Source organism: Aegilops tauschii, chromosome 4 (genome assembly GCF_002575655.3).
Source record: "Aegilops tauschii subsp. strangulata cultivar AL8/78 chromosome 4, Aet v6.0, whole genome shotgun sequence".
Classification (NCBI taxonomy): Eukaryota; Viridiplantae; Streptophyta; class Magnoliopsida; order Poales; family Poaceae; genus Aegilops; species Aegilops tauschii.
The window spans coordinates 75,791,077-75,818,013 of NC_053038.3; positions in this window are offsets into that span (position 1 = coordinate 75,791,077).

Genomic DNA, 26,937 nt, shown 5'->3' on the forward strand with positions numbered 1-26,937 from the left:
GCGCAACCGCATGCATATGGGGCCCTCGACGTGATCTTGCGCACGCCCAACCACTGGCAGAGCGCGCGCGAAGGGACGCGAGCAGAGCGCTGCGCGGTCACCTCAAGGAAAATATGTCCACAAGCCGAGCGGGCCGACAGGCGCGAGCAGAGCGTGCCAAAGGACGCGACAGAGCGCATCGCGGTGCCTAACGGTGTGCACAGCGCGCTGCGGCGCCTAACGGCGAGCAGAGCTTGCCGAGGGACGCGAGCAGAGGATGGCACAGTGATATGTGGAAAATAAGACGAACTGTGCGAGCGTGTCGGAGACATCAAGCACGAATCATATTAGAGTTGCATGTGCGATACGTGGCAGACAGTTGATCCATCAGAGCTGTTTGTGATGGAATAAGCCGTGTGTGTTGCGGGCAAACGCCTGCAGGTGTATAACTTTAAATTTAACCAAAAAGTGTTAATGCATGTTACAAAAATTGTATAGCTGGAAACTATGTTCAAATACGACTCCAATGATATAATCTATGGCGACATGCATTCATATTTTATTAGTTAAATCCTACTTATAAACCAGGATGAGGTATAGTAGGTAATTAAATCGCAAACATTTTTATTAACTGTATGTGTACGTGTCCTCTCGTCCTCCTCTCGCACGTCTTGTCACCCCGCTGCCGCAGACGGCTTACAGCGCAAGCTTGCGCGGGCGCGGGGGCGTTCTTTTGGCCAAACAGTGGCGCCAATGAATCGTGAGTGAGCTCGTTCCCGCGCAAGCTTCCCGCCGGACTCGGTGAAATCCCCCAAAATCCCAATGCTTACCGGCCTGCTATAAAAACCCTCACGGCCGGCGAGTCCTGCGTCGCATTTTCCCCTCCCTCATGTAGCTTATCTCGTCTGCTTCTCCCACAATCGCCAATGGCACCGGTCCGTCGTCGTCACTCAGCCACTCCGCCGTCATCAGAGGACAACTCCTGCTGGGAGGCTACACCGCGGCGGCGGCGCAGTCCCCGGCGTAGTGTAGTGCGCGTGGCGTCCCTGTTGGGTGTGCGCGGAACACCCACCACACGCTCTGCCGCCGCTGCCCGTCGGCAGCTGTTGTCGGTCGCCGTTGCCGCCACACCACCGTCGAAAGCTAGGGCCATCTCCCGCTCCGCAGCCGCAGCCTGAAGGTAGGAGGTCGCCGTCGTGGCCGCCACCCTACTGCCGGCCACCGTGGCCATCACCCACTCCGCCACCGCGGCCCAAAGGCGGGAGGTGGTGGTCGTGGCCGCCACCCCATCGTCGGCCACCGTGGCCGCCAGCCCACCGTCGACCACCGGGATCATCACCCGCTCCGCCACCGCCGCCCGATGGAGGGAGGCGGAGGTGGAGGACCGCACGTGCGTCCGCGACCTTGCGCGCTACATCGAGTTCCTGCGGGAGGAGGAGGAGAGCCTCGTCGAGCATGCAAAGAGCCTTACCGCAGCCGTGACTGCAGCACACGCCGATGCAGAGGCGAGGAATCAGGAGATCTACGAGCAGTCCGGCCGCTTCGAGAGGGATCGTTTGGAGCGGCAGTGGGCGTTCGAGCTGGAGAGCTTCGCTGAACGTGCAAAAGCGGCAGGCACCGTATTGCATTTCTCCGGCTCGTCGGTAGGCTCGCCCTCCTCCTCTGCCTCTCACTAAGCATGGTCAGCAGGGGAGAGGCTACCGGAAGTGGCACAGAGCCCCTCTGTGGAGTTGTATTTAGGGGCTATTTTGTTCAGTTCATCTGACTATAGATGTGTGGTCGAACTGTACAACGTACTTAAAATTAGCTAGTATATATAGTTGAACTAGCTATTTCAGTATGTGGTTGGCAACAATTGGGGAGAAGTTTGGTCGGTTCAGCTGTCGATTTGAACTGTTTGTATAAATTAAGAAAGACTGCTTAATCTATGAATGAAATCTATGCTTAATTACTGAATTTTAGTTGCAAAAATTACATAGTGCTAATGATTTCTAGCTGCATATTTTGACAAATCACAGTGTTACAAGGATTGACAAATGGCAACGTTACTAGATCAACAAATGTAAATTTTCCAGTTTGACAAATGGCAACATACCAAATATGATAGAAGCAAATCTTACCAAATTGTTTGTACGTGGTTGCACACGGGTCATCCAGAACAACCGTTTGCGCTGAAGGGATGCACAAATCCTGCACTGCTCTCACTTTGCATACGGGTGTTCTATCTAAATCATTTGCGATCAAGAGCTGTAGAAATCCTGCTCGGCACATTTCAGTCAAGGTCAAGCAGCTGTCCGCACGGCACCTCCTACAGCCATTATAACCAAGACACGTGGCGTCACGTGAATGGTTAACAGAATTTTGGATTTACTAAAATTTAAAAACTAGGTATCTCAATGTTTTGCCGACAATCAACGGTGCCCTGGTGTTTGAAATTCATGCCCATTTCTTGCATGGGACCTAAGCATGCACCCAAGGACACAAATTTGATTTTTCAACCAATTTATATGCACTGGAGCATGTGCATGTAGTTCAAATTTGAATTATGCACATAAATGCATTGAAAACTCAGTTAATGCATAAAAATGTGCAAACAAACCCCAAAAATTCACACAACACTCCAGTTGTTCTATGTTGACACGAGAAAAAAAATTGAAAGCAATAAGATGCAATGGATATTGTTTCGTCCCCAAAGGAGGGACGTTCCCTACCGAAAACCATCATGCTTGTTGTGAGAAGCTCTGGTTTGTGAGAAGCATATACCCAAACCTGCCCCAAATGGGACAAAATTTGCACCACGACATGTTGATGCCGCTCCATGATAGCATGCCAAGTTTCATGAATTCAGACGAGTTTTGGATTTACTAGAATTTAAAAACCAGGCATCTCAATGTTTTGCCAGCAATCAACGGTGCCCTGGTGTTTCAAATTCATTCCAATTCCTTGCATGGAACCTAAGCATGCACCCAAGGACACAGATTTGATTTTTCAACCAATTTATATGCACTAGAGCATGTGCATGTAGTTCAAATTTGAATTATGCACATAAATGCATTGAAAACTCAGTTAATGCATAAAAATGTGCAAACGAACCCCGAAAATCACAAAAATTCACACAACACTCCAGTTGTTCTATGTTGACACGAGAAAAAAAATTGAAAGCAATAAGAGGCAATGGATATCGTTTTGTCCCCAAAGATGGGACGTTCCCTCCTGAAAACCATCATGCTTGTTGTGAGAAGCTCCGGTTTGTGAGAAGCATATACCGAAACCTGCCCCAAATGGGACAAAATTTGTACCACGGCATGTTGATACCGCTCCATGATAGCATGCCAAGTTTCATTAATTTCAGACGAGTTTTGGATTTACTAGAATTTAAAAACCAGGCATCTCAATGTTTTGCCGGCAATCAACGGTGCCCTGGTGTTTGAAATTCATGCCCATTTCTTGCATGGGACCTAAGCATGCACCCAAGGACACAGATTTGATTTTTCAACCAATTTATATGCACTGGAGCATGTGCATGTAGTTCAAATTCGAATTATGCACATAAATGCATTGAAAACTCAGTTAATGTATAAAAATGTGCAAACGAACCCCGAAAAATCACAAAAATTCACACAACACTCCAGTTGTTCTATGTTGACATGAGAAAAAAAATTGAAAGCAATAAGAGGCAATGGATATCGTTTCGTCCCCAAAGGTGGGACGTTCCCTACTGAAAACCATCATGCTTGTTGCGAGAAGCTCCGGTTTGTGAGAAGCATATACCCAAACCTGCCCCAAATGGGACAAAATTTGTACCATGGCATGTTGATGCCGGTCCATGATAGCATGCCAAGTTTCATGAATTCAGACGAGTTTTGGATTTACTAGAATTTAAAAAGCAGGCATCTCAATGTTTTGCCGGCAATCAACGGTGCCATGGTGTTTGAAATTCATTCCCATTTCTTGCATGGGACCTAAGCATGCACTCAAGGACACAGATTTGATTTTTCAACCAATTCATATGCACTGGAGCATGTGCATGTAGTTCAAATTTGAATTATGCACACAAATGCATTGATAACTCAGTTAATTCATAAAAATGTCCAAACGAACCCCGAAAAATCACAAAAATTCGCACAACACTCCAGTTGTTCTATGTTGACACGAGAAAAAAAATTGAAAGCAATAAGAGGCAATGGATATCGTTTCGTCCCCAAAGATGGGACGTTCCCTCCTGAAAACCATCATGCTTGTTGTGAGAAGCTCCGGTTTGTGACAAGCATATACCCAAACCCGCCCCAAATGGGACAAAATTTGTACCACGGCATGTTGATGCCACTCCATGATAGCATGCCAAGTTTCATGAATTTCTGACGAGTTTTGGATTTACTAGAATTTAGAAACCAGGCATCTCAATGTTTTGCCGGCAATCAACGGTGCCATGGTGTTTGTAATTCATTCCCATTTCTTGCATGGGACCTAAGCATGCACTCAAGGACACAGATTTGATTTTTCAACCAATTCATATGCACTGGAGCATGTGCATGTAGTTCAAATTTGAATTATGCACACAAATGCATTGATAACTCAGTTAATTCATAAAAATGTCCAAACGAACCCCGAAAAATCACAAAAATTCGCACAACACTCCAGTTGTTCTATGTTGACACGAGAAAAAAAATTGAAAGCAATAAGAGGCAATGGATATCGTTTCGTCCCCAAAGATGGGACGTTCCCTCCTGAAAACCATCATGCTTGTTGTGAGAAGCTCCGGTTTGTGACAAGCATATACCCTAACCTGCCCCAAATGGGACAAATTTGTACCACGGCATGTTGATGCCACTCCATGATAGCATGCCAAGTTTCATGAATTACAGACGAGTGTTGGATTTACTAGAATTTAAAAACCAGGCATCTCAATTTTTTGCCGGCAATCAATGGTGCCCTGGTGTTTGAAATTCATTCCCATTTCTTGCATGGGATCTAAGCATGCACTCAAGGACACATATTTGATTTTTCAACCAATTTATATGCACTGGAGCATGTGCATGTAGTTCAAATTTGAATTATGCACATAAATGCATTGAAAACTCAGTTAATGCATAAAAATGTCCAAACGAACCCCGAAAAATCACAAAAATTCACACAACACTCCAGCTGTTCTATGTTGACACGAGAAAAAAATTTGAAAGCAATAAGAGGCAATGGATATCGTTCCGTCCCCAAAGGTGAGACGTTCCCTACCGAAAACCATCATGCTTGTTGTGAGAAGCTCCGGTATGTGAGAAGCATATACCCAAACCTGCCCCAAATGGGTAAAAATTTGTACCACGGCATGTTGATGCCGCTCCATGATAGCATGTCATGTTTCATGAATTTCAGACGAGTTTTGCATTTACTAGAATTTAAAAACCAGGCATCTCAATGTTTTCTCGGCAATCAACGGTGCCCTGGTGTTCAAAATTCATTCCCATTTCTTGCATGGGACCTAAGCATGCACCCTAGGACACAGATTTGATTTTTCTACCAATTTATTTGCACTGGAGCATGTGCATGTGTCACGACCGGATTTTTGGGATATAAATTCCCAGAAAAACGGCCTGTGTGCTCACCAGCCCCAGGATTACTGTTAGCTGATGAGGTACCAACTTGATACAAGAATTCCAAGCAAGGAACAAAAATATGTAGTACAAGACCATTTAGGCCTGGGAGTACAACACTTGGTTTCTAATGGTTGAGGGCGGAAGTGGTTGGAAACATCTGCGTCTATGGGACTCCATTTCCCACAAGAACAGCTGACCAGGATAACTCCTATCTTCGCGAGGCTGCACACGTCAACAGCGTAGGTTCCGAGGGTGTCACCGCGATGCATACCTCCACGCAAGGCAATCTGGCCAAGACAATAGCCAGGGACAAGCCAGTGAGTACGTTTGAATGTACTCGCAAACATTAAGAACACGGGTATAATATATCCAACATACTCCAGATTTAATAGACGATCATACATCCGTCACGAAAATATACGAGAAACCATGATGCACACATATGGATAAAAAAAATATACCAAAATAAAATACTGGGTGCCAAACGAGTGTCTGAATGACTCCTCGAGCGGAAAATGCAGAATAGTAATACTGGTGCCAAACGAGTGTCCGAATGACTCCTCGAGCGGAAAATGCAGAAATAATAATACTGGTGCCAAACGAGTGTCCGAATGACTCCTCAAGCGGAAAATGCAGAAATAATAATACTGGTGCCAAACGAGTGTCTGAATGACTCCTCGAGCGGAAAATGCAGAAATAATAATGCCGCAGTCGGGCGTCGGGGCAACACCACATAAAGGGCTTATAAGAGAATAATCACAGTGAATATCCAGGAGGTAGAACCGTCCCAGGGATACTCAATAATATACATAATATGATTGGTTAGTCCACAATAATAAAGATCACAATCCAATACGAGCCACATTCATAAATAAAATTAAAGTACAGTCGTTCCTCCATCCGAAAACCGATAAACTAGTCCAGTCGTATCTCCATCCGAATACCGTTGCAGAGTTCTAGTTAAATCGCTCTCCATCCGAATACCGTTACAGAGTTCTAGTTAAATCGTTCTCCATCCGAATACCGTTACAGAGTTCTAGTTAAATCGTTCTCCATCCGAATACCGTTACAGAGTTCTAGTTAAATCGTTCTCCATCCGAATACCATTATCAAGATTTAACCCAGACTGTGGTCTCTACTCAAGAACATGACTATCCGACAGGATATATCCTCTGCAGAGGGAGTACCATTTTCCACGAGTAACGGGATTACTCAGTCCCTCGGGACTAATTCCGTCTACGGTCTTTTGATTGAAAACACGCCTGACCTGCACACACACCAGCTTAACTCACCAGTGCCTGGAATCACCCACGACACCTGCCAAGCAAAACTCTAAGTGGGGAGGCTACAACCTCGAGTAGCATGGGATCACAATATTTATACCACGCGCAAACTAGGGGAGCAACCCCCCTCGGCTCCAACCGGAAACACCCATGCCCCCGGACCGAATGACAGGCTTTAATCCGTGGCCACGGGACCTTCATCACGGCCTCTCTGTACGGTGTGTGCTTTGGAAAGGGGTTGACAACCTACTGAACCATACCCTGTCCCCTGCAGGGACAAGTGGTGGTACCGACAAAGAAGGAAGCTATTGAACAAGACTCGGTCTACAACCGACTCAGGTGATCCAAGTATCCACCAACAATATTACCACTAGTGAAATAAATCACCACTCCTCGAGCCTCACCATGCTATGCCGGGCATACTCGTCACAACGAGGGATTAGGGACAAGCTCGTGTCTACCCAAGACCACGACTTTCCCGCTTCCTACCGGTGTGCAAGAGAAGCTCACGAGGGCGATCCAAATCCTCAGGGTATCCATTGCTGGCCACAAACAACTCCAAAGTGCACTCATGCACGAGACTACATCGATACATAAACTGTCACTTATACTCCAAGACAAAAGGTGCTGTGATCGTATCCAAACACCACAACAAATATTATGCCAGAGTTCAGAAATGCTTGCCTTCAAAAGTATGCAAAGGATGCACTTAGTGGAAGCTTTCCGTTTCCTCCAAAAATCCTATTTTGCAAAATACACAAATACAAATATTTCAAACACAGTACCAAAACTTATCTCAAATATTTTTGAAATAAATCTTAAAATAAACTAGGTGAAATTTGAGAGAGGTAGGAAAAATAATCAACTCATTTGGAGTTTTATTTTAAAAGTTATAGCCAGTCAAAGTTTGGTCAACTCTGTTTTTAAATAAAACCAGAAAAAAGAAAAACGTTTCAGCAGAAATACGCTTTTGCAGCAGAGGAAACGCACTCGGGGGTTTGCGCCTCCACTTAAACAGAGAGAGGGCGCCGCGCGGGTCACTGACAGTGGGTCCAGAGGGCCCACTAGTCAGGTTTGACCATTCCTTCCCTCCTTCTCTTCTCTTCTGCCCGACGGGAGCGGGGCTCCGGCGATCGCCGGCGACGGACGGCAGCTCCTCGAGGGCATCTGCGGGCGGGGATGGAACGGCTAGACCGAGGCGGTCCTTTGGGTGGTTGAAGGGTCGACGGAGGTGGCAGGAATCGCCGGCGGCGAGCTCCGCGGCGGGGAAAAGCTACGGTGGTGAAGTGACATTGTTGCTCCGGTGGCCTCCGATCGAGTTTGGGCAGCTGGGCAGCTCCGCAAGACTACGGGGAAGATCTTGGTGGCGCTGGATTGGCAAAAGGGTGGCCGCGGCGACGAATCGCGCTGGGGCTTAGCGGCGGCCGAGCTGGCCGGAGTTGGGGGAAACGGTCCTCTCCGGTCGATCTACTGCGCGGGGAGCTCTACGGGGGAAGTCTGAAGTCGCATGAGTGCTCGGAGGGGCTCGGGGGCCCTTTATATAGCGTGACGAGGCGGCTCCGCGGTGGCAGAAGATAAGCTCGTCGGCGACAGCCGTTGCTGTAGTTGCAGGGCATCGCAGCGGCGACGAAAGCGTGCCGACGAGCGGGAGGATAAGCACGACCTGTGCTCCGGGGCAGCTGGCGCGCTGGCGTGGTTTGGGCGGTGCCGAACATGGCTAAGGCCACTGCCGACGCCGGCGTGCCGCAAGGGCGCGGCCAGCGGCGCAGCAGGGTGCCAGAGCCATCGTGGAGCAGGGGGCGACTAGTGCGTGGCTCAGCGGTGCAGAAGGGACCAGGGTCGGGTCATGTCGAGCGCGGCAGTGCGGCGTGTCGGCGTAGTGCGCGCGCGTGCAAAACGTGCGCTCTGGGCGCGCCCAGAGCACGCACGGCACCTGTTCGACGCAATGCCAGCGCGCTCTAGAGCTCGAGGGTGGAGCTGGCACTGCACACGATGACGGTGGGGGAAGCAAGACACTTAGTGGACAAGGTGGATAGGTCAGGGGTTCAAGTCCATAGTGCAAACCAGAGAGCTTGCCAAAAGTGACTGTGCACACCAGGTGTTCGACAGAATGCCAGATGCACATAGGCAACTCTTGGAGTAGCCAAAAACTCCAGATCAGTGCCTCCTTAGACACAGGAGATGGTGGTAGGGTCAGCTTGGCAAAAACAGAAAGTTGATAGTGCAAGTTTTGCAAAACTCCAGTTTTGGGCAGAAAGAAAAGGGGTTTAGAACATGCACTTCAAAATCCCCAATGAGCCCAATCTCCTGGACTTAAGAGTTTGGTAGGGAGGGCTACAAGTAGGAGGAAGCTCAGGGTCACTAGCGCAAGGAAAAATATGGTTGCAGTACAAATCACCAAATTGGACCAGAATGCAAAAGAGGTTGATCCACTCAAATTTTTCAAAGAACATCATTGGGTTTTTGCTTGAAGATGAATTGTATGCATCCACTGTCATCTCCAAACACTTGGAAGAATTTTTGAAGAAATATTTAAATGGGTTGCAGTGCAAAAGTGCCTACTGGACCAGATTGGAAAAATTGGTGTAGAGCTCAAAATCTCCAATGGCCAGAAGGTATCTTTGCATAAAAGTGATGTGGAAACATCACATGACATCCCCAAATTTTGGTGGAATTTTTAAAAGCATTTGTCAAGTGGTTGCAGTGCAAATAGGCCCCAAATGCAAAAGGAATCATTTTAAAGAAAGAAAGCTTTTTGAATAAATAAATCTTGCAACATTTGAATCCACTGATAAATAAAGGTTTTATTATGGAGAGAAATCAAGTCCAACAATACCCTTGAAGGTTTCTCCCACTAGAGGCAAAAATCCAAAATCACAAAAGGTAAAACTTGACAAATTGGAAAAGTTTTATTTCCTGGCAATATTTTAATAAACAAAATAAGGCCAAAAATTTTGGGTGTCACAGCATGTAGTTCAAATTTGAATTATGCACATAAATGCATTGAAAACTCAGTTAATGCATAAAAATGTCCAAATGAACCCTGAAAAATCACAAAAATTCACACAACACTCCTGTATCTATGTTGACACGAGAAAAAAATTGAAAGCAATAAGAGGCAATGGATATCGTTTCGTCCCCAAAGGTGGGACGTTCCCTACAAAGAACCATCATGCTTGTTGTGAGAAGCTCCGGTTTGTGAGAAGCATATACCGAAACCTGCCCGCAATGGGACAAAAAATTTACCACGACATGTTGATGCCTCTACATGATATCATGCCAAGTTTCATGAATTTCAGACGAGTTTTGGATTTACTAAAATTTAAAAACCAGGTATCTTAATGTTTGTGGCCAAGTGACGGTGGCAGGGTGTTTGAAATTCATTCCCGTTTCTTGCATGGGACCTAAGCGTGCAACCAAGGACACATATTTGATTTTTCAATAAGTTTATATGCACTGGAGTATGTGCATGTAGTTCAAATTTGAATTATGTGCATAAAATGCCTAGAAAACCAAGTTAATGTATAAAAATGTACAAACTAACCCTGAATAATTCCAATTTTTTGACGACACACCTATAGTCACATGTTCACTGCAGATAAAAGTTCTAACAATTCAAACACCATCCTTTGTAGTTGTGACCCCATTACATAATTCAAATGGTCAAGACGATAAATCAAGTAGATCGCACACAGTTTATTATCACCAACCGTGTGAGATGCAGCACAAAATATCTTGGAGCACCGTCGGTGTATAGTACGCCCATGCCTTTATGAGAGAAGGTGCGTCGGCTACAGTCCACAGCCGGCATGTCAAGCACACTAGCTAGCTCACTCCCCAAATATCATTTCACTGTTCATTCGTCACCGGTGAAAGATGGGGACGTGGACCCACGTCGTGAGGGAAACTTCGGCGGCCCACTCCGGCGAGAGCGCGGCCGTAGCCGCCAGGCGCGTGCTAACAAGCATCGTGAGGCGACTGCAGTCTGTGTCCGAGCGGCCAAGGCAGCCCAAACGGCCGCTGTTGCTTCTCAGGCGGCGGCAGCAGCATCTGCCTCGGGGATAGCAACTGGCGAGAGCGGCATAGCAGCTGTCCGTTCCGCAGCAGCGGCCTTAGCCCTGCTGGAGGCCGCCCACTACCATGTCGAGGCCGTCCACGCCCAAGTCGTGGCGGTCACCGCCAAATCGAACGAAGCTTCTCCGACAACGGTCGGCAACCCATGGCCGAAGAGCTGGCAATCGCCGAGAGCGTTCGAGCAGCCGCCCGTTCCTGTGCGGCATACCTTGCCACGACGGAGCCCGCCAGAGCCTACATGGCGTCCGCCCACGCCCAGCTCGTGGCGGCCTTTTCCAAAGATATGGTGGACGTGGATGGTGAGATGCTTGCCGAGTATGGTGCAATTGATGGCATGGAGCCCCTTCCCCAGGAGACCGTCGGGCGCGAGCTGGACATGGAGGCGGCGGCGGAGATCGACGAGCACCAGCCGTAGTAGTACTCTTTGTTTTGTTTAATTAAGAGCACCGGTCTTTAATTTGTTAGAGTAATGTTTAGGTCAGCTAGCTCTATTTAATTGCTGAACTTGCTTGATTAAGAAGTGTGGGTGTGCTGTAGTCTCCTTTGTGTACCCAAATTATGCAATGACGTGGATGACCACTGTAACCAAGGAAATTCGAACCAAAATTTTTGACGTTCAAATTCAACACACACGGGTTAAGCTATCTGTCGTTTGTGATGTTCACATATCGTACACAGTTCTGAATAAGGCACCGTGTTTGATGACATTTTGCGCACCAGTTTTTTGGCTGAAGCGATTCCAAATTTTCGGCTTCCGCGGAAATATCTACCTCCCCGCCCCCTCCCCCTTACCAAAAGCCACATTTCCCCTCTTGACGCCTTCCTTTCCAAGTTGAAACCTTCACTCCTTGCTTGCAGCGTCGCCGCCTCCTCGCCGGCGACCCTCCTTCACGCTCCTCGACCTCGCCTATCCAGGCAGGTAATCCACACCGGACCCCCATCCTCCTCCTCCTTCCACATCCCACATTCCCCTACTGCCGGCGCGAGCGCGACACCTTCCACCCAAATCACCGACCCCTCCACCAAATAAGCGTCGGCCTAAGCGATGGTGCACGCAGTATAGCCAGGACCTCAAGGAGCATTTGGCAGCGGAGAAGCAAATTGCGTCCGCACGCGCGGATGAGGTCGCAATGGCTGCCATTCGTGCCGACCCCTAGATCTTGAAGGAGTACCTTGCCATTTGCTAGCTACACCGGTTAAGCATGCTCGGTTTACCCCTCGCGTGTGCTGCTCCTGCCTTTCCTTCACAAATTCTAGTGAATTGTGCTATCTAATTTTACCATGCAATCTGTTGCTCTAGTGTATATGTTCTATATGTCGTGCAGTGTGGTGCTCACTTATTAAATGTTTTGTTAATTAGTTGTCGTCTTCAGTTAACTGTTTGGTTCAATTCCTCAAGCTGCAATTTTGTATTGTCTTCCATGTGAGAAATAAATCGAATTTTGTATTGTTGTGCATGTGAGGAATAAATCGAATTTGGCTGCACTTAATACATGAGAAACATATACAAGTGCTATATTTCCTAGTTTGGTTTGGGTAAATGGGTTTTCCCTGTGGCTTGAATTAATCTGATGAATCTGCAATGTGATTATTTTTCATCAACATATTTTACAGATAGCATGCGAACCCTTACTTAACCTGATGACTAACTACCTTATATGTGTTGCAGGGAAACAATGGAAGCACTGAGGTTTACAATCGAGGTTAGCACGTAAATGGTCCATTGTCTAATAACACATTATTGTGCAATTGCAGGAACCATTCTAATATTTAGGTTTTTAACAATTTTGTCTTGCACATGTAGGTCCTGCTGTCAAAGGTTTTGACCCACTGTTCGACCCTTTTTGCATATGGGGAAATGAGTTGTCCATGAATATCAGTCAAGTCAAGAAACTCAGAAAGATTGTTAGGATAAAGAAATTAGCGACAAAAAACAACAAGATCTTTGTCTGCACAATGAAGAAGACATCAGTTCACTACAGGATGGTACTAACTATTATACCTTGCCTTTTTAATTCCTTTGCCCCATTTCCAATATAGAGAAGATATTTATGCACATCCTTGTTTTCAGGCCTTTCCAAAGCAGTTCACTGATGATTACCTCTCAAACCACATGTATGGTCAGGAGGCGAGCAAGGTATTCATACAACACCCACGGTTCAATATTGAAGTGTTCCTGAAGAGGACGAAGGATGGACGGTCAATCATCCACCGGCACTGACCTAAAGTAACAAAGACCTTCAACATCAATGAAGGCTCAATATTCGCCTTCTGCTTCAGCAGTTTTCCAGATGAGATACATCTGTCTATGTACCGTCTATGATGCTAATTTTGAAAGGTTATAGATGTTGCATGTGAAACTTGGTCCTGGTGTAGTTGTGTAATGGGGTAGCTGAGTGCTGAAGCTATATGATGCTGCACTCTGATGTATTTCAATTATGAAAATGAAATATATTGTGTGCTTAATATGAACTGTCAATTAGATTAATAAATGGATTATGAATAATCGGATACTTAGCCTGCTAGTGGCGAATTAGCCTGCTAATTGGGTTTTGCTATTGCAAACGGTTGTTGAAAAAATACCGTGGGCGATGACCTTAGGCAACGCACACAGTTTCTATGAATAAACCGTGTTGGATCAATGAACAATCACACACGACTTTCTCTTGAAAACTGTTTGCGTTAGGCCACCTTGCGCAAATGTTTACCACATGAAAACTGTGTGTGATGGATAGCCTTTGCCACACAGTTTCTTCCACGGACCGTGTGTGATATATTCAATAACGCAAGCGATTTAACGGGAAAAATTGTGTGTGATGTACCTGTGAACGGAAACGTTTTCCTTCGAGCGACTGTGTGGGATGTACATACGAATGGAAACGTTTAGCAGGGACTGACTATGTGGGATGTACTTGTGACCGGAAACAATTTCGTCGTATAATTGTATTTTTTTAGCTCTACTGTACGTATTTTCGTATTTGAGCGCTCGCCGGTCGCACACGCCCTCATTTTGCCGAACGTGTGTGCCAGGAGGGCATATCCCCGACGGTTTCTGGGTCGTGTGGGAAGGACCCCCCTATCGCCCACACTCACTTGGAGACGGTTCCAAATGCCGTCGCGAAAAGGGGTTTTATACCGTTTGTTTAGGAGCTCGCTGTACTAGATAGAATGAGGAGAAGCTTGCAGGACAAGGTGAAGCTCGCTTACGCCCTCTCCGTCTGCCTCAAGCCTGGTGGTTCGCAGGACGACTAGAAGCTTTTGACTAATGCAACCTACCCTCGCCTAGGCAGTGGACGTGTAGCAGTTCTTTTGGTGTCAGATTGCCAGAGGCATACACTGTAGTACCATCATTGTTCGACTTCACGAAGAGGCGAAGAGCCAAGCGCAAGGTTTAGTAGTACGAGTAGTACTACTACTAGTATATAGGTACTAGGAACCGCGTGGTGGAGTGTCTGTACTCTTATTTTATTTTAATCTCTGATGAAGTACACATTTATTCGGGAAAAGTGCGGAAAACGGCAGCCCAATAGTACTATTAAAAAACATCGAACATGTAATGATGATATCGATCTACCATGCTCGAATATATCTTGGCCTCCGTGCGAGCCCGTCTGTATGTTCTCGCTCCTCGCCTCTCTCAAGGAACGGCGGGTTGGCCATTTTTCCGTCAATTGAGACTGGTTTGCTCACACTCCAGTCCCACATGTCAGTGATTCGCCAAGAGGAAGTGCGTTGACCGACTGGCCATATGCGTACTAGGTTTGCACCTTCATACTACTCCTCCCTCCATCACAGTTTACAGGGCGCGCTTCATTCTCATGCATTTCCACCACCAGAGAGATTTTAGACGTGTTTGGTTTAATGCTCAATTAATTAGGGCGTGGTAACTGCAATCAAGTCCACAATTTTCTCTCGATGTAGGTGTGTACGCGGAGTGGAGTAAGTGCATGCATGTGTGTACCCGGGGTGGAAGCACTGCATGCATGTGTGTATGCATTATTTCCTCTAGTAATAGACGCCGTGCTATAACTACCAGTGCTATTTTTCAGGCCGATCGCTAGTCGCCTTGGTCCCAGAGATTGTTGAAGCGTGCTCTATAAAAAATGACGGAGGGAGTAGTATGAGCGGATTCAAATAAGAGCGTATTGATGGTTGCTTCTTTCGAGCAACTTACAGTGGGAAAGGTGGGGCTTATGATTTGACTACTCATTACTCACTATTAGTGCGGCGCAACGACCGGGCTGAGTCTCCCATGTGGTTGAGCACTACTCCGTCCGTTCTTGAATATTTGTCTTTCTAGAGATTTCAACGAGTGACTACATACGAAGCAAAATGAGTGAATCTACAATCTAAAATATGTCCATTTTAAATTTCTAAAAAGACAAATATTTAGGAACGGAGGGAGTATAATTTTATGCATGACACATGGACACGGATGCTAAAGAGGCTTTTGGCAATGCTACCAAGCTTCCAACATTTGTTTACATAATTGACATACTATACAAATAATTTTCAAACGACATGAAATTGTACAATGCTCTGAGCTTTCAGCTTTTGTTTCGTGTGTCTTGCCATTCATGCTGTTTCGAAATAAATAAATAACTAACTTCCTTGCTAATGCATCTCAATGATTAGCAGATCAGAGCTAATATTTACATCACAACTGAAGACAAAGTTGTGAGAAGGTGTTTAATTAAAATTGATCCATGCTTTCATTGGCAGCAACTTCCCCTTAGCTCTGTCTAAATCAACAAGGCATGTTGGGAAAAAAAGTAGCTGTCAGGAGCATGCAACATTCCGATCATTTTGTGCAGTTTCACTAAAAGAGAGCTGAGCGTCCCTGTTCCAAAGATATTAAGTGTGATTATAATAATAGAGGACTGTTGATGAAACAATAAATACACAAATAGAAGCCGGTCACCTTTGCAGTCTCTCTTAAGACTAACTAGTTGGAGAAGATTAAGCAAATAGTTGGAGAAGATTAGGCTCGGAGTTGGATGAGGAAACGTTGCCCGTGTGACATTTTAGTACAACTGCACAAAACACTCTTAAGAAAAAAGTGATTTGTGCAGTTCACCAAAAGGTCGCAATAGCAACGAGGTGAAATGGATAGCCCTATTTGCAAAAAAGAGGTAGAAAGGAAACAATTACTAGCCAATAACAGTTGATGACACATACGACGACAAAAAAGAAGCATATTCCTTCTCCTAAGGGAAGATAACAACACAGTTGTGTTTATCTAAAACAGTGTGAGGATGAGATTGCAATATGGAAAGTATGTCGGACGAGCTACGTTTTGGGAAAAGAACTATGGAAGATCCACATGCATGATTTTCCACATGCAGCGACGTGGGAAGATGGGCATTGGATCAAGGCCGGAGGGGATACCTGGGGGTCGTCAGGATATAACTAGGAGAGCGGCGGCGGGCGGGATCTGCCCATACTGCGACAGCGAGCAAGTGGCGTAGGCCCTACCGCGCCGGAGCTTGGTCAGAGAGAACGGCGGGTACCGCAGATCGAGACGTGCTGCCTCGGCACCGTCGAACGGAGAAACGACGCACATCCTCCCTTTCCGTCGGCGGATGCGATGCGTCCGTATTAGTGACCAACGGTGAGAGAGAGAGAGAGAGAGAGAGAGAGAGGCCACCGCTGCCTTTTGTGAGATACTCTGAAGAGAGACAAACCCTGGCAGGCAGGCTCCATTGTATATAGTGGAGCGGACTACCTTTTTCTCCTTAAAAATCATTTTATATTCTGTGTACGTGCCGCTGAGCGATATAACTTTATTTAAAAATAATGCGCCAATGCATCAAGTCTAACTTTGTTTCATGCACCCATGGTACACGACCTCCGTAGGTAAACAACCGCTACACGCGCTCAAATTAGCACGTGGGCTGCCATTTCGTACAAAAATGAACTCCACCGTGTACCCGCACGGGTGTGGCTGGGCACGAAGCGTGAGTACATGCACCTATTCTCTTCATGTACGTACACCACCTACGTGGGGTTGTGTGAGAGAGATACAAACGTAGAGAGATATAGTGTGTGGGTTCGTGAGTGTTTTTGGGGGTGAGAGATAGACAGGGAATATATATGGGTCGATGATATTTCAATCAAAAAATGTAACATATGCAATGTGTGTGAAACAGAGGCCTGGATATATCATATATAGAGAGGGGGCGATCCATTAGAAGAGAGTGGAGCTATCATCAGCGTGAGGTATCCATAGAATCGAAGAGAGGGATGATGTGTGTGTGAGTGTGTGTGTGTGTGTGCGCGCGACCGATAAAGAGTGGCATCGAATTTGTGTGTGCCCACATCAAAGATATAGTGTGGCTGGCCTACTGGAACGTGAGAGGGGACATGTGCAGTTTGTCTCTGTGACATGGATACCTACCTACAACGCTCAACTATTGGTGTGTGTGGGGGGTGGGGGGAGAGACCTAACTATAGAGGTACAATTGCTGGTATATGTGTGGAGGAGGAGAGAGACCTACCTTATGTATTGAGGGAGACCGATCGGCATCCATGCACATGTGTAGGAGAGGAATAAGGTTGGGAGAGAGACAGAGCTAGAGTGTCAGAGGGGTTGGTGGTGGAGTTGCTTCTCACAAATGGTGGGAGAGGCTTGCTAGACAAACGGAGGGCACGCCTGCAATATCAATAAGAGAGAGGATGCCTGCCTGTCTGTGCACGTGCGTGTGAGAGACGGGTCAGGATACATGCACGAATGATGAGGGGGGACGATATGGCTGTGGTAAGAAGACGTAACTACAGAGGAAGATCGGTCGTCCTTTGTCAGAGAAAGGAGAGACATAACTTGTGAGGTACGTTGATCGATGCATGGGGAAAATAGTTAAAGTCGACCTAGGTATATGTAGGGAGATCGATCGGTATACATGCATGTATGTGTTAGAAGCAAATAAGGCCCGGATAGAAGGATAGAGAGAGAGGGATGCAGATAGGAGGTGGTGCGAGAGGCATACTATATCAAGGGGGAAGGAGTGTGCGAGTATGAGATCGATGAAAAGAGGGGCGGGAGTGAGGCATGGACGGTGAGAAGAGAAGAGGGAAAGCTTGTGTTTGTGGTAGGCACACCTGGCTAGAGAGGCATATCAATCTGTGTGTGCCGTAAAGAAGGAGCTGGGGGCCTACACACACCGTGGGTGAACGACCTAAAGTGAAAAGACGAATTTGCACGATGGAGCTAGAGAATGCTGAGGGAGGGTCAGAGGGAGGCGGGCATGTGCATGCACGAGAGAAAGGTAGCGCTAGCTACAAAGATAAGAGGATTGTGTGGGTGTAAAAGACGAATAGAGATCATAATTCATTATAAAAATTGAATTCGGATATTTGAAGAATTTATCATAGTGTTTTAAACCGATGGATGCGTGAATATATATAACGGTGATACGCATGGTGTGGTTATGAACATGTTATACTACATATAATATATTTAATATATAAAAAACATAGTTGGTGATGATGGTGTGCCTGCCATCCTGCAATATAGGCCGTCTGATTTATATCTGATGGATAGGAAGGAAACTATGGCAATTTTGAGAAAAGATACCCACACCCCTCTCCACATTTGCAAATAAGGCCTTCCCTCGTTCATCCTTTTCTCCCACAAGATAAATTACTCATACAATGCATCTTGATGTTCCATGCAACGCATGGGCATCTTGCTAGTACTACATATAATATATAAAACATTGATTATAATTTGGGATAATGTGTGGCTTTTGCAGCTCAGGGCTAAATACTTGTCATAATGTAGGGGGCGGGGCACTATACTTTGTGTGATAAACACGGTGTACGTATGGAACATGGTTTAGATTATGAATATCTAGTTAGTACATCAAATGTACTATTATTTGGAATCAACATCAAGTGTATTCAAAAAATTGAATTTGAGTTCATATAGTACACATAGTTCATATCTATCTCTATAGTGATCATGTGGTGTGTTGTTAAGGTAATACACGAATGATGGTTTAAGTTGGCAACAATCATGATTGTAGATTCTTATTCAAATAGAGAAACGAATTCAAATTTAGTTCAAATTGCAGCGGTGGTATTGACATTTGGAATGCACTAAAATGTTGGCATGACTAGGTTACATGCATTATACACCCAGCGAAAAAAATTAATTGGACATAACATGGATTCATAGCTTTGAATAGCATTTGTATAGTAAAACGAGACACGACTCTCTCTTTGTGTGGTGTGAATAGTTTTATTTTTTTTCATTTTTTTCATTGTGGGAAGTGCGAATTGATTTGGTATGTACAAGTACAATATTACACGTTAGGCTTGTCCCTAAAATTCAATCTGCACCTGGTTATATCCTGAAAATTCAGATATCGTGCTCCCAAAACTCGGGCCTTCACAACACGTGCCTTGCTATCCCGAAATTACAACGCGCGCGAAAACTCCCTCCAGCTGCCAAATCCTGACACGCGAAATCCCCCTTCTAACCCTGAGCCAAAAGGACCGCTAGTTCAAATTGGCGGGGGTACTTTTGTAACACACCCTACATTTTGGACAAGCGCATCCCTAAGTCATGGTTCCCCCGTCCCATCGCCTCCTTTTCGCCATTCGAAATCCCAGGACGCCATAACCTCTCTCCTCCAGCCGCTAAACCCCACCCTCCTCCGTCCGCCACCTCACCGCTGCCCAGCCGGAGCCTCTTCCCCGACGACGTCGACCACCACAACAGCTCGACGTCCCTCATCCACCTCCCCGTCATCCATCTCATCGTCCCGCCGGTTCAGCCGACCATCCTCCACCTCCAAGGATCTGATCCGATGATCGCCTCGTCTATCACTGCTGCTCCATCCCCACAGCGCCGCCTTAACCTGCTCCACCAGCACCACGACATCCTCACCGACTCCTCGGACGAAGCCGAGGCCTACTCGGCGCCACCAAAGAGGTTGTACACTCATCGCATCGCACCTTCTCCTTAACTCGACCTACCGGCACCGACGGTGCTTCATGCCGCACCCCCATGGCACGACTACCTCGAATCCGGCGTCGCGGGCGACATCTCCATGACGGCTCTCCCCTAGTGCGAGGCCCCTTCGGCGATGGCATCCATACCAGTCGGATCTACTGCTGCTGCCCCAGCTCTCACTCGCTCGCTCGCGCTGCTGCTAGTGCTCCGGCTCTCTCTCGTGCTGCTGCTGCTCCGTCTCTCGCTCGCGCTACTGCTCTGCTCTCCCCCGCGCTTGTCCTGCTGCTCTCCTCTTGCTCTCGCTCACGCTGCTGATGCTGGTACACGGGCTGCTGCAGCTACACGGGTTGCTGCTCTTGCTCTAGTTCGCGCTACTCCTCCAGGCGCTGCTGCTCCAGCTGCTATCCGCTACTTTGTTCCCCGTCGATCGCCTGCTGATTTAGATCACTGTTTCTCTACTACTAGTGCTCGAGCAGCCTAAACTACATGTGAAGTGCCTCTGTGCTACCAGTGCATTCAGTTTCGACTGTAACATTCAGATTCCACAGTAAATTTCAGTTTAGACAGTTAAGTATAGAGTCAACAGTTGTAGTCAGGTGTTTTTTGGTGATGTAAATTTTACATCTATCACTTTTTGGTAATGTATTTTACATCATCTATTGGAGATACTATTAGAATCCCACTTGAGATTAACGATGTCTGTCTTGTACTGCTTCAGCCACGACGTCTTACGGCTCGCCAGACCTGCTCCAACGACGGAACCATCCATCACAACAGAGTAGTGCCCTGGATGCCGTCTACATATTCCTCAGATATTTCTCCACGCCTCCGACAGCCACCTCTGCCTCAACTTCTTCAGCAACCAACCCAATGATGTTGAGGTCGACACGGCTACGACAAAGATGTTGTACAGTTGTCGCATCACTTATTACTCTACATTCATGTCGATGCATTACGACTATTTTGGTTCAAAGGAAAAACATAGCAATAGGAAATTTTCCTGTGGCACTATACTATTCAATTATTCATGCATTTTGTTGAAAGGAATGGAGCAAAACATCCACCTGGACCTACTTTTCAAAATCCTATGCATGAAAACAAGACCAAGTGCATTAGTGGTAGAATAACATTCTAACTGTACACACTTTCATATGGTTTCACTTGAATTTGGCCATGTTTCTTTCCATTCCTCTGCTCTTCCAATTCATGTGAACCCAACACCCAAGTTGACAAAAATCCCGTGTTTACAAATGCTTGGTCCCACGTGCATTCCTATCCAATTCCGGTGCTTTTCCTATCCCTCCATTTTTAGAATTCTGCAAGCCAAATGAGCCCTTCCAGAATTACTTTAGTTACAGGTAGGTGTCGAAGAAAACTTTGTGTGGTTTGTCCTGCTCCTGCCGCGATGTCGTCCACCTCACCTGAGCTGCTCCATCGACGGAAGCATCCACCAAACCAGACATCACGACTCCTGACCATCTTTCTCCGCCTCAGATCTCCTTCCCTGCCGCCGGCACCCACCGCAACGGCATCATCATCATCGACTCGACAGATGAACCTGAGGAGTACACGGGTCCACAAGAGAGGTCACACTGTTTTGTTTCTGCTTATGTTATGCATTGCTTAATATTACCTGCTACTTTATCGTCCTGTTCACCTCTTAGACTCCAAGTCAGGTCCAAATTAATGTTCAAACTTGAGTTTTAAAATTAGTTGTGGGGCACATATCGAGGCAGCAATGAATAGTATCTCTGTCTATTATCTGGTTCACCTAGGGTATGCCTATGTTGTTCATCTTGGGTGGGAAACAAATAGTAAAGCAATCATCATTTGTCTTTTTATTAAATTAAAGCTATCATCAGCCTGCTATCATTATTTTTGGATCCATCCACTGGTTGTTACCATCACTCTAGATTTCTGCATGCTCTCCTTACATAATCTCACTATATTTTATCGTATCCATGTCAGATATTGTACACAGTCATGCTAAACATGTAGAGAAAAAGAGAAGTGTTTTACGCGACAATACAATGTCATGCAGACATCGCTCCATGGTGGGTTCAATGGAAAACCCTCCCCCCCCCTCTAGATTGTAATCTAGAGGAAGATATATGTTCTGAGGCGGATTCAGACGCAGCTGACCACTCCTATTTACCCCCGAAGGTGTTTGCTCTAACTTGGCATGATGATGTTAGTCATATCATGCATATGTTGCCTTGCAGTGCCTACTTTCGACATCATATATGTCATCTACTTAGTTTAGACATGTTCTGTAATGCCACCAGTTTAGTTTCTATATCATATATGGGAATTATGCAGTCTCATCTCTTTTAGCCAGCCATAATATATGTGAAATATGCAATGCCATCCTATTTAACCAGGCATCATATATTTGAATGATATCTTGCCCATCCTTTTCTTCATTACATTTCCATTTGTCGACCATGTTTGTACATTAAACTACTCTTCCTATGAATCAGCCATTTGAGTGGGTGATGGAAAAATCTAGAGTGAAAACAAGGTCTTCAGAGCAGACCGTGCTACTTGTCGAAGCAGATCTCTTGCTGGGTCCCGATAGCTCCTCAGAGATAGATTCAGAGACAGATGACTAGTCCTATTCCCCCACTGAGGTGTATGCTCTAACTTGGCACGGTTATACTGCTCATGTCATGCATATGGTCTCTTGCATTGCATAGTTTAGACATCATATAAACAATATTCAACACCATGTTCTTAGTTCAGACATCATATATGCGAATGCCCTCTACTTAGCATTTAAATCACATATGTGAATTAAATCATGCGATCCTGATTACTTAGACAACATGTATGTGAATTATGTCATGCGAACCTATTTACTAAAGACATCATATAATTATCTCATGCCATCCTGTTTAGTTAGTCATAATATCTTTGAATTATTTCATGCTATGATATCCAGTTTAGATAGACATCATATATGTGAAATTATGTCATGCTATCTTTTTTAGTTAAACAATATACATGTCAACTATTTCATGCCCTCTTTTTTCCACACTATCTATTGCATCTGTCTCTCATACAATGTCTGTACATTCAACTATGTTTCCTGTTTATCAGCTATTTGAATTGGAGCGGGTGATGGCAGTATCTAGCGGAGTAAAAACACTGTCTTCAAATAAAACAGTGCTACCTCTTGGTGGATATAGCTCCCCGGTTGTACATGCACGAGAACCAGCCCTACCACACATAACCGAGACTCTCGTAGATTGTACCCCTACTGCAATGGATAGAGAACCAGCTTCACCCAATCTAACCCCAGCAGATAGTAACCCAGTTCCTATTGACACAGCACCATCTCCGCCACAGAGCTCCCAAACAAGAGAAGTTAGTAAGGCAGCTCCAGTGCCCAAAGCGCCAGTACTACCACGGTGAACCCTAACTCCACCAGTTAGTACACCTATTCCTGTGGCGGAAGCACAACCAGCAATTCGTAGTTTAGCATCTATCACATTTGATGTTGTTAAATCCTATGTGCGTATTTTCCCATCATGGAAACTGAAGATGAAGGAAAATGCCAGTTGCAGGTGTTTGTCCAGGAGTTATGTGTAAGTAATGTTATTCATGGCAATTACTTTGCTTTGTGCTACCTCTTGATCATGTGTTGGTTTTCCCTTGAAGAGGAAAGAGTGATGCAGCAAAGTAGCATAAGTATTTCCCTCAGTTTTTTAGAACCAAGGTATCAATCCAGTAGGAGACTACATGCGAGTCACCTAGTACCTGCACAAACAATCAAGAACCTTGCAACCAACGCGATAAAGGGGTTGTCAATCCCTTCACGGCCACTTGCAAAAGTGAGATCTGATAAAGATATTAAGATAAATATTTTTGGTATTTTGTTGTATAGATTGGAAAATAAAGATTGCAAAGTAAATAGTAAACTAGAATTGTAGATTGGAAACTTATATGATGTAAAGTAGACCCGGCGGCCATAGGTTTCACTAGTGGTTTCTCTCATGATAGCATGTATTACGGTGGGTGAACAAATTACTGCCGAGCAATTGATAGAAAAGCGCATAGTTATGATTATATCTAAGGCAATGATCATGAATCTAGGCATCACGTCCGTGTCAAGTAGACCAAAACGATTCTGCATCTACTGCTATTACTCCACACATCGACCGCTATCCAGCATGCATCTAGAGTATTAAGTTCATAAGAACGGAGTAACACATTAGGGAAGATGACATGATGTAGAGGGATAAACTCAAGCAATATGATATAAACCCCATCTTTTTATCCTCGATGGCAACAATACAATACGTGTCGGTTCCCTTTCTGTCACTGGGATCGAGCACCGCAAGATTGAACCCAAAGCTAAGCACTTCTCCCATTGCAAGAAAGATCAATCTAGTAGGCCAAACTAAACCGATAATTCGAAGAGACTTGCAAAGATATCAAATCATGCATATAAGAATTCAGAGAAGAACCAAATAATATTCATAGATAATCAAGTTCATAAACCCACAATTCATTGGATCTCGGCAAACACAGCACAAAAGAGTATTACATCGGATAGATCTCCAAGAACATCGAGGAGAACTTTGTATTGAGAACCAAAGAGAGAGAAGAAGCCATCTAGCTAATAACTATGGGCCCGAAGGTCTATGGTAAACTACTCACACATCATCGGAGAGGCTATGGTGTTGATGTAGAAGCCCTCCGTGGTCGAATCCCCCTCCGGCAGATTGCAAGAAAAGGCCCCAAGATGGGATCTCACGGGTATAGAAGGTAGCGTCGGTGGAAAAGTGGTTTCATGGCTCTCCTGGATGTTTTCAGGGTATAAGAGTATATATAGGCGAAAGAAGTAGGTCGGTGGAGCTACGAGGGGCCCACCAGGGTGGGGTCGCGCCTACCCCCCGGGCGCGCCCTCCTGCCTCGTGGCCCCCACGTTGCGTCTCTGACTTCCACTCCAAGTCTCCTAGACTGCGTTTGTTCCAAGAAAGATCCTCGCGAAGGTTTCGTTCCGTTTGGATTCTGTTTGATACCTTTTCTGTGAAACACTGAAATAGGCAAAAAACTGCAATTTGCACTGGGCCTTTGGTTAATAGGTTAGTCCCAAAAAATAATATAAAAGAATATATTAAAGCCCATTAAACATCCAAAACAGATAATATAATAGCATGGAACAATCAAAAATTATAGATACGTTGGAGACGTATCAAGCATCCCCAAGCTTAATTCCTGATCGTCCTCGAGTAGGTAAATGATAAAAACAGAATTTTTGATGTGGAATGCTACCTAGCACAATTTTCAATGTAATTCTCTTTATTGTGGCATGAATGTTCAGATCCAAAAGATTCTAGAAAAAAGTTTAATATTGACATAAGAATAATAATACTTCAAGCATGCTGACCAAGCAATTATGTCTTATCAAAATAACATAGCCAAAGAAAGCTTATCCCTACAAAATCATATAGTTTGGCCATGCTTCATTTTCGTCACACAAAATGCTCCCATCTTGCACAACCCCGATGACAAGCCAAGCAATTGTTCCATACTTAGCCTTTTCAAACCTTTTCAACTTTCACGCAATATATGAGCGCGAGCCATGGACATAGCACTATGGGTGGAATAGAATATGATGATGGAGGTTGTGTGGAGAAGACAAAAAAGGAGAAAGTCTCACATTGATGCGGCTAATCAACGGGCTATGGAGATGCCCATTAATTGATGTCAATGCGAGGAGTAGGGATTGCCATGCAACGGATGCACTAGAGCTATAAATATATGAAAGCTAAACAAAAGAAACTAAGTGAGTGTGCATCCAACTTGCTTGCTCACGAAGACCTAGGGCATTTTGAGGAAGCCCATCATTGGAATATACAAGCCAAGTTCTATAATGAAAAATTCCCACTAGTATATGAAAGTGACAAAATAAGAGACTCTTTATCATGAAGATCATGGTGCTACTTTGAAGCACAAGTGTGGAAAAAGGATAGTAACATTGCCCCTTCTCTCTTTTTCTCTCATTTTTTTATTTGGGCCTTCTCTCTTTTTTATGGCCTCTTTTTTTGGGCTTCTTTGGCCTCTTTTTTTGTCCGGAGTCTCATCCCGACTTGTGGGGGAATCATAGTCTCCATCATCCTTTCCTCACATGGGACAATGCTCTAATAATGAAAATCATCACACTTTTATTTACTTACAACTCAAGAATTACAACTCGATACTTAGAACAAAATATGACTCTATGTGAATGCCTCCGGCGGTGTACCGGGATGTGCAATGAATCAAGAGTGACATGTACGAAAGAACTATGAAGGTGGCTTTGCCACAAATACGTTGTCAACTACATGATCATGCAAAGTAATATGACAATGATGGAGCGTGTAATAATAAACGGAATGGTGGAAAGTTGCATGGCAATATATCTCAGAATGGCTATGGAAATGACATAATAGGTAGGTATGGTGGCTGTTTTGAGGAAGATATAAGGAGGCTTATGTGTGATAGAGCGTATCATATCATGGGGTTTGGATGCACCGGCGAAGTTTGCACCAACTCTCGAGGTGAGAAAGGGCAATGCATGGTACCGAAGAGGCTAGCAACGATGGAAGGGTGAGAGTGCGTATAATCCATGGACTCAACATTAGTCATAAAGAACTCATATACTTATTGCAAAAATCTACAAGTCATCAAAACCAAGCACTACGCGCATGCTCCTAGGGGTATAGAATTGTAGGAAAAGACTATCGCTCGTCCCCGACCGCCACTCATAAGGAAAGCAATCAAAGAACACCTCATGTTTCAAATTTGTCACACAACGTTTACCATACGTGCATGCTACGGGACTTGCAAACCTCAACACGAGTATTTCTCAATTCCACAATTACCCAACTATCATGACTCTAATATTACCATCTTTATATCTCAAAACAACTATCAAGTAACAAACTTCTCATAGTTTTAATGCACTATATATGAAAGTTTTTATTATACCCATCTTGGATGCCTATCATATTAGGACTAATTTTATAGCCAAATCAAATTACCATGCTGTTCTAAAAGACTATCA